At 32.2% G+C, this 12,800-nt stretch overlaps 1 pseudogene across 1 annotated transcript; it reads left to right on the plus strand.

The window, feature by feature from the left end:
• The first annotated feature begins 6,347 nt into the window (after window positions 1-6,347).
• Window positions 6,348-7,975, plus strand: LOC145190346 (uncharacterized; annotated as a pseudogene). The gene is made up of 2 exons (XR_016447813.1): window positions 6,348-7,234; window positions 7,348-7,975. The product of XR_016447813.1 is annotated as an uncharacterized LOC145190346 (transcript).
• Window positions 7,976-12,800: the final 4,825 nt, after the last annotated feature.

Genomic DNA, 12,800 nt, shown 5'->3' on the forward strand with positions numbered 1-12,800 from the left:
TGCTGATGCAGTTTGATTTGTGAGGGTGAATACAGGTAAAACAGCCCATTAATTGATCCAATCAGCCAGAGCTTGGTAAAATTTCTTATCTCTTGATAAAATAACACAGTATATCTTAGAAGTAATGCATACCGAATCATCTCTGCAGAATATGGTAGCCTGCTTTGTGGCTTACAAAGCTCTCTATCATTATTCTCATCTAAAATAGTGTTCAATTTTCTAACGCAATCTTTCTAATATAAGAAGGAAAATTTTCTAGCATACTAAATAGAAAGTTTCTTTGAATGAATCCATTCTGAAAGATTAGTAAATCGTAGCCAAAGTTGATTTAAATTTTGGTCAGTTGGAAAATGAAATGATGCAACTTGCTTGTGTTTGTTGCTTTAATATCCCGATGTACATTTTGGTGCAGCACATTTGTTGATCATTCTAAATAGAATTTCTTTAAATTGGTAAACTCTTCAAGAAGAATAGATTTTAAAATACTTTAGCAGTTTTTTTAGCAGTGTCATAAACATTTGAAAAACCGGCCTCTTAATTTCTCCCTCAAAAATGTAAGATATACGGCCGTAAATATAGTAGGCCATGGTTTTGATTTAACACAACTTATTATTTGCTATAAGATATAAGAAATTTCTGATAACTAACGTTAAATAATTTGCAAGTCATAATTAAAAACCGTTTTGAGGTAGACGGTTAGTATTTAATACATGGGTTTTCTGTTAGTCCGAAGTAGTGGGCTTAGCAGTTTAGCTATGATTTTTACTAACACCTAAATTTATGATTTAAAATTCCATGGTATTTTTGCAAAGGTTTTCGTGCCTTTCTTTCAGGTCCCTGATCAACAGGGCACTTAATTTTTTTTAAAAAAAGAGACTTTCAAGCCTAAAGTGCAAAGCTTAACAGTGCACCTCTGTGTTTGAAATTTTTCATAGGTCATACTAACACTTAAATTCACAATAGAAGAAACCATGGTATGGTCAAATATGGTTTTGGTTTTTTTTTGACGGACCCTCATATATATATATATATATATATATATATATATATATATATATATATATATATATATATATATATATATATATATATATATATATATATATATATATATATATGTATGTATGTATGTATATATACAGCAAGTTATAGAAATGAAAGCTTTTGAAGATGGCCTATTGGTTCTGATTATAAACATTATGGGGTTGACTTTTCAATTATTTCACTTAAAAATGAATGGGTATATTTATAAAAGCTGACATTATTATCCCCCGTAGAAACGGGTTTTTTTAAAAACTTTTTTTTTTTAAACAAGCTAAAAAGGTAACCTTTTTTACATTTTTCATACATTTTTTATTGTTTTGCATGACACGAATAATGGTGATATACATATAATTATATGTATAAATTGTTTAAATTCATCAAATACTAATTGCTTCTGCAAGTGTCATCTTTAATTGTCGTTTGCTGTCAAAATAAGCGTGTTCAAATCAAGGTGATTGTTTTGTGTTTACTAAAATCTACAATTAATATAATTAAAGTTATTTATGTGTGTTTAAAATGTAAAATAGATTTAATTTTAAGCTTCATTTGTAACTTACAATTATATATAACGTATACTTTATATTTTAAGGTGAGTTTCCACTCATCCGTCTTAGCTACGGGAAAGGGAAAGAGATGGGAAAATTAATCACAAGAGCATGCACAATTTGTAATTTAATTTTGAAAATTAATCACTGCGCATGCTTACATGATTAATTTTCCCATCCCTTTCCCTTTCCCGTAGCTAAAACGGATGAGTGGAAACTCACCTTTAGAAATGTCAAGAATAAGCTCGCAGATAGCTGAAAAATCTGAAAATATCAAAGCCTGGTCTCAAAATCTAGTCCACTTTTAGAAATCAAAATCAACAAGATCTCACATACCCAAAGTTTTAGAGCCACTTGATAACACAGGCCTGCAAAATGAGAGTCATAACTTCCTCTCTGGAATTTGATAGCTGATTCTAGGGTATTTTGGTGCGCTGATTACAAATATGTACTTAGTTTTTCTCTATCACCTCCAGATTTTTCAAAAAAGGCACAGATAGAAAATAGCAAAAAAACAGAAGATTTCACATAAAAAAATATATATTTAAAACAGAACATTATTTTTAACTTAAAAAACTACTAAAATATAATAACAACTTAACACTAGTCTAAATAACATTTAAATTTCATTTGTGGAACCTGGTCCTTTTCTCCTGGAAGCTTCGGTTGTGTGATTTTCGCTTAAATTTCCGGTTTGGATTGTCGCGCTTCAACAACCAACAATAGTCCGCCATCATGTTGGTATTCCATCTTCCTTGATACCGGACTTCAAGCTCTTTCAAATCTAGGTGAAATCTTTCGCCTTGTTCTTCGCTAACGGCTCCTAGATTTTCTGGGAAGTAATCAATATGAGAATTTAAGAAATAAAGTTTAATGCTCATATTACAACCCATTACACCCAAATTGGAAATCATTTTGGCCACTATTTCTTTATAGTCGGAGCTTTTATTGTTCCCAAAAATTTTGTCACCACTTCCTTAAATGACTGCCATGCTTGCAACTCAATATCATTAAGTTTTTCATCAAACTTTTCATCCGACATTAATTTCCTAATATCAGGGCCCACGAAAATTCCTTCTTTTATCTTAGCTTCTGATAAAGATGGAAAAACTGAATGCAGATATTTGAAGCCTTCCCCCTCTTTATTTAAAGCCTTCACAAATTGCTTCATTATACCCAATTTGATGTGCAATGGTGGCAGTAAAACTTTTTCTCTGGGAACCAAACTCTGTTTAAGTACGTTTTTGAATCCTTGGGTTAGTTCAGTTCTTGGAGTCCATTCCTTTTTGGTTCAATGATGTTGTTTATCCCGGCTATCCCACTCGCAAAGAAAGCACGGGTATTTTGTATAACCACGTTGTTGGCCTAGTAGCATGCTTATGATTTTCAAATCTCCACACAACATCCGACCGTGTTGCTCATAAGCTATATTAGTCAAAAGCTTTTCCAAATTTTCATAACATTCCTTTAAATGGACAGAATGTGCAACAGGTAACGAGGCATATGTATTCCCATTATGCAGAAGAACTGCTTTCAAACTTCTTTTTGAGGAGCCAATAAACAATCTCCACTTGTTAGGATCGTATTCAATGTCGTACATTTTCGTCAAGCCTGGAATATCTTTACAGAACACTAAATCTTCATCTTCAGCGAAGAATGGAAGAAAATCTTTTTCTCAGTGAAGGTACCATGAAAATGAAGTACCAGGTGCCAGCATATTTCTTTCTTTTAATCGTGATCCGAGGAGTTCCGCTATATCTTTGGGAAGATTCAAATCTCTTGTCAAGTCGTTTAAATGTGACTGTGAAAAGAGCTGACAAGCGTCAGAATCTCCATGAAATTCAGGATCAGATTGGTGTACATCCTCTTCCTCTACATCACAGTCAGAATTTTCAATTTGTAGAGCTGGAACCGGGGCTGCACCATTTTTGAATCGCCAAATATTGCAGGCGTAACTGATGATACGTTTGGATAGTTTATGTCCCTTTTATTTTTTGAATTGTATCCAGTTATGTCACAACAACAAAAGTAGCAATCTTTAACATGGTTGTTAGGCTCTCTCCATAGCACAGGCGAAACGATTTTGAAGCTATTTTTCTGTCCTTTTGACCACTTGCGAAGTTCTAATAAACAAGTCGTACAAATTTTATGAGGTGCCCAAGTTTTGTCTTGGTTACTTAAAACGAGTCCAAAATAACTTTTATAAATATTTTTTACAAAGTCTGTAATACTGTTTCGTTGTTTTATCACCATAAATTTCCCGCAAATATAACAGAAACAATTAGGAGAGTTTAAACAACTTCGCGATGCCATTTTAAAGTTTATGTTGCAAGATGCGCACTTCAACTGTTAAATTTCTAAATCAGTGCGGGTACTTATACAAAAATCCTTTGGTTTATCTTAATTACACCCTTTTCTAATAATATTCACAACAATTAGTTAATATTACCAAATCATTATGTAATAATGAGCTCATTACTAAATTAAGCCAAAATGACCCGTTTTTGACATGTTTAATGCGAATTACTAATACTTATTATGTAGTCATTAACAAATTACTAATTGGCGTAAATTTCTATGTTCCCTTACACTAATTATATGAAATAGAAATTGAGCTGAAGTAAATTAATAACGTTTTAGACATTTCAAAAGGTAGGCGCTCAAACATTTTAAAGCAAAATCTTAAATATTCCATATCAAAAAATCCTGACGTGATGGATTTTTTTAATTATTTTTCTCGTAATCAGCACATCAGAAACTATAAAAAACGTTACTCAGATTTTAAAGAGGAAAACCATTGCAGGCCTGTGTAATTTGAATAAAGTGCCTAAAGCTTATTCTACTATTGGTCGATTTATTTGCTTATCAAATTTAAAGAAGTCAGTTTATTCCAGATGTAAGAGAGTTGGGGCAAAATTATCTTATTAATGGTTCAAGCTTAGTTTACCAAAAATAAATGAAAGTCTATAACAAAAAAAGTGGAAATTCTTATTAACAAATATCATTCAGTTTAAAAATCTAAACAATGTCTTGAAGAAAAGTGGGATTATTTATTTGATATAACTAAAGTAAATGGTAACTGGCTTAGCAACGAAGACTAAGCATTTTATTTCTTACAAGTGGATGCTAATGGTCAAGTTGGTTATTGTACATCAAAAACCGTTAAAGTACATCCATCTAAGGCTGGCAGGAAGAGACCTAGCATACCTGAAACAGATACAGTCGAGGTCAGTGACAACAATGAAGAAGTCAAAACTAAGTATTAAGAAATCAGCAGAAGTTTGCAAAAATTTATCTGAATGTGGTGTCAATGTACAAGCCCCATCTAAATCTGGGGTTAATAGAGCTACAATGTCAGCAGCTCAAAAAATGGAAAAGCGTAGTATTTTAAAAAATGAGAATTGGGTGTTGCATTTTTTCGATAAAAGAATGTCAGAGAAGGAGTATGAATTCTTGGTTGCAGAATGGAGGAAAATGCAGAAAAGGAGGTGAAACTAGCCATTTTAAAACTAGATGATGGGAAAACTATAAGTATTTACAGTGGAATAGTTGAAGTGTTGGATAAATTTCAACTATGGAGTTGTATTAAAGTTATAATATCTGATACTACAAGTATGAGTACTGGGAGTAGAAATGGAGTTGTTATTCAACTGCAAAGAGAGTTTGAAAATAAAATCTTGAACCATTTCAATTTATTAGTTGTCAGCATCATATGTTGGACACAATTTTGAAACATACTGAATGAAATTCTTAACGAAGGAGTGTCAAAATCGCCAGAATTTCATTACAAATTTATTGAAAACCTGCAAAAAAATTATGAAAATTTGAAGTCAAGCTTCAAGCAAGGTGAACAAACTTGTAAAGTGAAGACTGATAAATGGAGAGACGACATGGAGTTTTTGTTCGAGTTGGTACAAAGCTACCGATACATGAAGGTAAATGGCAGCTTTCCAGCTATAAACTTCAAAAGTCTGCCATCGTTGCACAATGCCAGATGGAATTCGAGAGCAATCTATTCAATTGCGCTTGATTTGCGACTTCATTGCATCAACTGATGTATGGTTTTCTGACATGCAATACTCAGAACATGATTTTAAAAATTTAGAACAAGCAATAACTTCAACTTCACCATGAAGACCTTAAAAAGATTTTAGTAACAGGAGCCCAGCAGAATACAAGGAATTCAGAGATACAATATTTGTGCTGAAAGAGCGATAAAAGTTATGTAAGAAATTCATGCCAGAGATAGACAAAATGAACTACAGATTTATTCTGTAAAACAACTTTTAAATTGCATCTTCCTTAACTGAAAGTTATTTTGTCAAAAGAAATTGTTATTTATCTGCTAATTTGTCGATTTTTATGTATTTCTCAAACAAAAACATATTTTTCTAATTACGGGGACATTTTTGTAATTTGAGTCAACAAAACTTTTTAAATTGGTAATCTAATGAAGAATGTCACTATACCTTAGTATAATTGTGAAAAAGTCAACCCCCTAATAGTATAGTTGTGAAAAAGTCAACCCCCCTAATGAACATCAAGTTCATGAAAACTTAAATCAACTCCCCGACAAAGCTAAATTAAGACATTGAGAAGGAAGTTAGAAAAAACTTAACCCAGGCTGACAAAAATTTTAACATGCACAAGTTGTCTAAAGACGAATGGAACAATTTGCTGACTGGTGTAACAACTTCTACTCTGTCACGAAATGACTATTAATTCGAACCTCTTGTCCCGAGAAAACCCTTTGGAGGTTTGAGAGTACACATGTGTAGAATTACACTAGAGTTGGTTTTGAAATCTTTCATCATTGTCCGAGAAAGAAAAATCAGTTTAAAGTTTCTAATTTTATGCTTATTTAATAAGGTCAATAAACTAAGAGTTTTTTTTTCTTTCTCAAAAAAACTGTCTATTTTGGTTATTTGTTTTACAATTAGTACATACAAAATATTTTAGCAAAAAAATAATTAACTAAAAAATTCCGGGAAAAACCTGCAAACAGTTTAGAAACTGTTTTAAAAGAACAAGGTGTGCGTCATTTTTCAAAATGCCTAACCAAGCAAAAACTCATGAAGACAACAGGAAAACTGTCTGTTTTCTCTGTATGAACAAAGCTAACAGGCAGCTGACTGATTTTATGATTAAACGCAGTCAAGAAATTTTGGGCCAAAGAATCAACTTTGAAGACCAAAGAGTACCAATTGGAATCTGTGAAAACTGTCGAGTAAGTCTCAGAAGAAAAGGTGAAGGGAGAGAAGTCCAACTTCCTTCCTTGCCAGACTATCAAAATATAAAGATCCGTCCTGCAACAAGAGAATCAGCATGTGATTGCTTGATTTGTAGTGTGGGAAAAGCAAAATTCAGAAGCCCTCAGATAAGTGGAGCAACAAACACTGCCAGTCAGCTTATAGAACAGCCAATTGTTGAGAAAAGATGTTCAGCATACTTTTCATTGATAGGAAGAGGCATCCCTCATGTCTGTACTAAAGCAATGTTACGACAGAACTTACTCGAAGTTGCAGAAAAGGACAAAAAAGCAGCAGAAAGAGTGGCTGTTTCTGTAATTGCCAACAAAGTTCCTTCCCCCCATGGCACTGTCCGTCTCAATCAAGGAGTAGGAAGACCCTTTCCAGTAACTCCAGGTAAAAACTGTACTTTTTAAACAAAAAAAACTTTTGTCAAAGGGCATAGCAACAAAATATACACTATGAATTTCGGAAATGATAAAATGGTAACTTTCTTTGATTTTTTGCAGGTCCATCGCGACAAAGAGAATTATTTCCTTCATCTACACCCACCTTGACTGCACAACATCTAGTACAAGTTCAAAACCAGATTGGTCTTTCAAATAGAGGAATGAATATGCTTGCTTCAACTCTAAACAAAGTAGTTCCACAGCGTGTTGTGGAGAAAAATTTCAGAGAAAAGTTTGAATCTCTTGGAAAGCGACTTTCTGACCTCTTTGTCACCTCAGAAATTACTGATACATCCAAAAGCACTAGCCAAGAGTCTAAACATTTATTGGTGTACTGCAATGAAATGGAGTCATTAAGAAACACTGTTGCTGAAGTCAGAGGCCCTCAGTCAGACCAGCTTATTAAGGTGGGGATAGATGGTGGAGGCGGGTTCGTGAAAGTTTCTTTTGGTATTATGAGCTTAGAAACACCAGATACTTCTCCTCCATCAAAGAAACCTCTCTTTAAAAATTTTAAAGACTCAGGAGTGAAGCGTCAACTTTTGGTGGCCATTGCAGAAAATGTCTCTGAAAACTATGACAATGTCAAACAAATCCTGGATAAACTGTGTTTAGAGAGAATGTCTTTTGTGTTATCATGCGACATGAAGCTTGCTAACATAATTTGTGGCTTGCAATCTCACTCTAGTGCACACCCTTGCACCTGGTGTGACATTGAGTCAAAGAATCTTCATCACAGTGGTGAGCTTCAAACATTTGGCTCCATTCGTTCTGATTTTGAAGGCTTCCAAGCAGCCGGTGCCCAAACAAAAAAGGCAAGGGACTTTCAAAATGTTGTTCACCAGCCAATAATAAGACTTTCTGATGATACTCTTGTCCTAGATTTTATTCCTCCTATGGAACTTCACCTTCTTATTGGTGTTGTGAACCACCTCTTTAAGAACCTCTGTCAGGTTTGGCAAAATGCAGATGAGTGGCCAAAGATGATCAACATTCAACAACAACTATTTCATGGAGGACAATTTGCTGGCAATGAGTGTAGAAAGCTTTTGAGAAATGTTGACTCACTTTAACAACTTGCAGAGAAGCATGCTTGCTTTTTGGCATTTCCATTTATTGAAACCCTCAGAAAATTTGATGCTGTTGTTCATGCCTGCTTTGGGAATACACTCCAACAGAACTACTGTGAGCTTATTGAAGAGTTTAAAGCTTCCTATCTCAACCTTCCAAACACAAGTGTTACCCCCAAAGCACATGCTGTTTTCTTCCATGTGACACAGTTTATTGATCGCCACAACCACTCTCTGGGCATCTTTTCTGAGCAAGCCACAGAGTCACTTCACCACAACTTCAGTCTTCATAGGCAACGTTTCAAGAGGCCAGCCATCCATCGGGATTATCCCAGGAATCTTCGAAACTGTTTGATCGAGTATAACAGTAAACATTTATTTTGATTTCTATTTGTGGAAGAGACATTTACAGTTATTAATTACATATACTAAGTAAGAGTTAATTAAAGGCTTGCTTCTTAATCAATTGAGTAGAATAATTTTGTATAAGTATCTAGAATCATTAATGTTTTTCACAGCTTGAATTTCAAAGCTGAAAGTAGAAAACTGTTTGTCTTTCAAGAATAGTTTGTATGTATTTTTTTTGGTTTTGCTTTGTTTAGAGTTGCAAACACATTATATGTTGAAGAAATTTATAATAGAGAACAAGAGTTGCAAACACATTATATGTTGAAGAATGTTATAATAGAGAACAAGATTTTTTTAAAGAAATTATTTTTTTGTAAAATTTTTATTCTGAGCAATAAAATTAAAAACTTTAAACTGATTTTTCTTTCTCGGACGATGATGAAAGATTTCAAAACCAACTCTAGTGTTATTCTACACATGTGTACTCTCAAACCTCCAAAGGGTTTTCTCGGGACAAGAGGTTCGAATTAAAAGTCATTTCGTGACACTGTGCTTCATCATACACAAAAAGCCGTCCGAAAATGAAAGACCAATAAATGTAGGAAGCAAGAGAACTTTGAGTAATGACAAGATTACAAACAAAATTAGTGACGAAATAAATGGAACATTTAACTGCTTTTTTTTCTTTGAAAGATTACAAAAAGAAATTTGTAAACTACCTAACAGTCAAATTATTAAATCCTGCGAAAAATAAAAATGGTAGAATCAGTGAAAGTATACTATCAAAACCTATATCTCACTTGCAAAAATTTGCATGCTATGCTAATTATGAAAATTACATGTAAAGTATGATTGTGAAAACCTGCTGAATAAAAAAAAAATACAATTCTTTTTCTTTTTTTCTTTTTTTTCTCCATTTTTTTGTTTTTTTGCTTCTCTATTTTTACTTCATAACACACAACACCGTAGTTTTTGATTAAAATTTAAAGATAAGAGTATAAATCGATATTTTTTTATATTAAATATAACAAGATATTGATTTATACTCTTAGCAATATATAATAACATATATTACATTACACAATATATAATAATCACCAGATATACATAAATATAATATTTGTGTATATCTGGTGATTATCATATATTGTAGGTATATAATTATGCAATTCCTAATTTGTAAATATATATATCCCTCTATATATATATATATATATATATATATATATATATATATATATATATATATATATATATACAGCGGTGGCCAAAAATTAAAGACCACTCATTTTTTTTTCAAAATTTATTTTTAACCTTAGTATAATTTTATTTTGGAAAAAGGTATCAAAAAAAGAAAAACATTTTTAGAAAGAATTTTTATTGTATTTTATATTTATTATAAAAGAATTTATAATTTTTTTACAAAATAATGTTAAAAAATGAAAAAACTGACTAGTAAAAAATATAAATGGGAAAAAAAATTGGACAAAATTTTAAGACCATTTTCAAAAATATTACAAAAAGCAGTAAAAAAATAATTTAGAAACGTGTTGTTCCTCCATTTGTTTTCAAGCACTCTTGTACTCGTTCTGGCATTGAATTCATTAAAGTTTTGATTACTTCATCAGGCACATTTTTCAAATGATGAGAGATAGAAGATTTCAAATCTTCCAAATTGTAAAGCTGTTCTTTACCAAGCTTTTGATCAAGCCACGACCATAAATTCTCTATTGGATTCAAGTCTGGACTATTGGCAGGCCATGGAAGCACTTGAATTTTATTAGAATTAAACCAATCGCTAACAACATGCGCTTTATGACACGACGCATTATCTTGCTGGAAAATAAATCCATCTTGCAACTGCCATAAATCAATGCTAGGAATAAGCGAGTTTTCCAAAATTTCGATGTACCTTTCTTTGTTGAGTCTACCATCGAATAAATGAAAAACGCCAACTCCATAGGCACTCATACAGGCCCAAATGCCTATTGAACCACTGCCTTGTTTTGTTCGTTTCAAAATGCATTATTCATCGAACCGTTCGCTTGGAAGTCTACGCAACATTACGCGACCTTTTCTGTTGTCTACCTCAACGTTCATTTCATCACTAAAGACCACACGGCTCCACTGATCTGTTGACCAATTTTTATGTAGTTTGCACCACTCTTTCCTGGCAAATTTTTGTTTTTTATTTAAGCGTGGTTTTTTTGCAGCAGCACGCCATAAATAATTTAAATTGTGGAGGACCCTTCTCACAGTTCTAGGGCTTGCTTTCAGACCATTTGACAGTGTCCATTTCGTAGACAAGTCTGTAGATGATGCTCGTCTGTTTTCTTTCATTAATCTCACTAACGAGCGAACATCACGGTCATTTGAAATTTTATTGCGTCCAGTCCTATGACGATCATTAATTGACTGGGTCTCTTTGTATCGTTGAATTATGTTAATAATGCAAGAGTGAGACCTTCCGAGCTTTTCTGCTATTTGTCTGATGCTATAGCCTTCTTCTTTTAATACAAGAGCCGCGTATCTGTCTTTTTCTTCGATCTTTGCACGCATTTTTGCAATATTTTTATATCCTTATTGCAATTCAAAAAATAAATGTTTATTTGATATCGAAACTCAGGCTTCGACATTTTATTTTATAGCCAACGTAGTAAGCAATTAAGACAGTTAAAAAAAAATAATGGATTATTATTTTTAATAAGTGCAAATTAAAGATTTGAAAGTGGTCGTAAAATTTTGTCCAACTTATTTAAAGAAGATTTATAAGTACTCATCAGTTTTTTAATAAGTTAAACGCTATTTAATTAAAATTAGATTAAAAAAATTATACCACTTTAATCCGTATGTTTCAATTAACAAGATATTAAAAAAAAAAATTTAATATGTCAATTAGAATCTTCTTAATTTTAATTGAAAGATTAAGAAACCAACTAAAAAATGAGTGGTCTTTAACTTTTGGCCACTGCTGTATATATTAGGGTGCGGTTGTGCCCCGCTATAAGGGCACAACCGTTTTTTTTACTAAGTCTAATTTTTATGTTATAACTTTTTCAAAAACCGTTTTATTTTTTTCTTATTTGCAGCATGTTAAAGCTCAATTATTTGTTTATCGAAATACACTGTTAAAAAAACGCATGCCATTTTTATTTTCATACTCCTTTAATCTAAACGTTACGGGGGCTGTTATGCCGCCCCCCTAAACATGTTTTAATTTTTTAAACTTATTTTTTAACTGTAAAAAATTGTTTTCTGATTTACAGATCATTTTAGGATTTTTCATTCAAATCATTTCTTGCGTGCTGCATATTAATTCAATAATAAAATCAATTAATAAAATTTTTTAGTTTAGTTTATAATAACATTTAAAAATAATAACTGTCTCTTATTTAGAAAAAGAAAACATTCTTTTGACTATAAAAATGATGTTCCCAGCTAGCCTATACAGACGGGTCCCGTACGGTATTGAACCGGGGATCTGGTATGCTTTTTATCCGGGTTATGGCACCGGGAGTCAGACGGGAACCGTACGGTTTTCCCGGGCGTTAACACCACATATCGACTGTTTTAGAATTTACCTCAGGGATGAAATTTTAAATTGCCATTTTTTTGTGTGAAAGTTTTTGCGATATTTTGTTAATATTATATTTCTTTTACGCTTTAATGTTGTTTCTTTTTCAAATATTGGTATATATTTTTTTGCATATATTTTCCAAATATTTCCTTAAAGTTATTCGTTTTCAAATTACGATTGTCGGATAAGAACAATTTTTTTACTGTTTGATTATAGTAAAATATATTTAAGGATAATTTTTTTACTAACAGTATTTTAGGTATTTTAAGTTCATTATGTTTTCGTTATGTTTACAATAACTATTTATAGATAATTCTATGTTGATTTTTGCAAATTTTGCAGTTTCCTTAAAATCCTGTAAACATACTTTGGGCGGTATTCTTATGGACATATTTGAGTTGATTTGTAAAGTGTAAATTGAAGGCGAATTTTTTGTGGATGGGAGTTTTTTATTAGAAGAGAAAATGTAGAGTTGAAACGTTGCGTTCGCCGCGAGAAAGCAACATATACGTTGTTAA

This window comes from Hydra viridissima, unplaced genomic scaffold (genome assembly GCF_058129835.1).
Source record: "Hydra viridissima isolate aposymbiotic clone 2 unplaced genomic scaffold, HvirCarnegie_v1 scaffold_16, whole genome shotgun sequence".
NCBI classification, from domain to species: domain Eukaryota; kingdom Metazoa; phylum Cnidaria; class Hydrozoa; order Anthoathecata; family Hydridae; genus Hydra; species Hydra viridissima.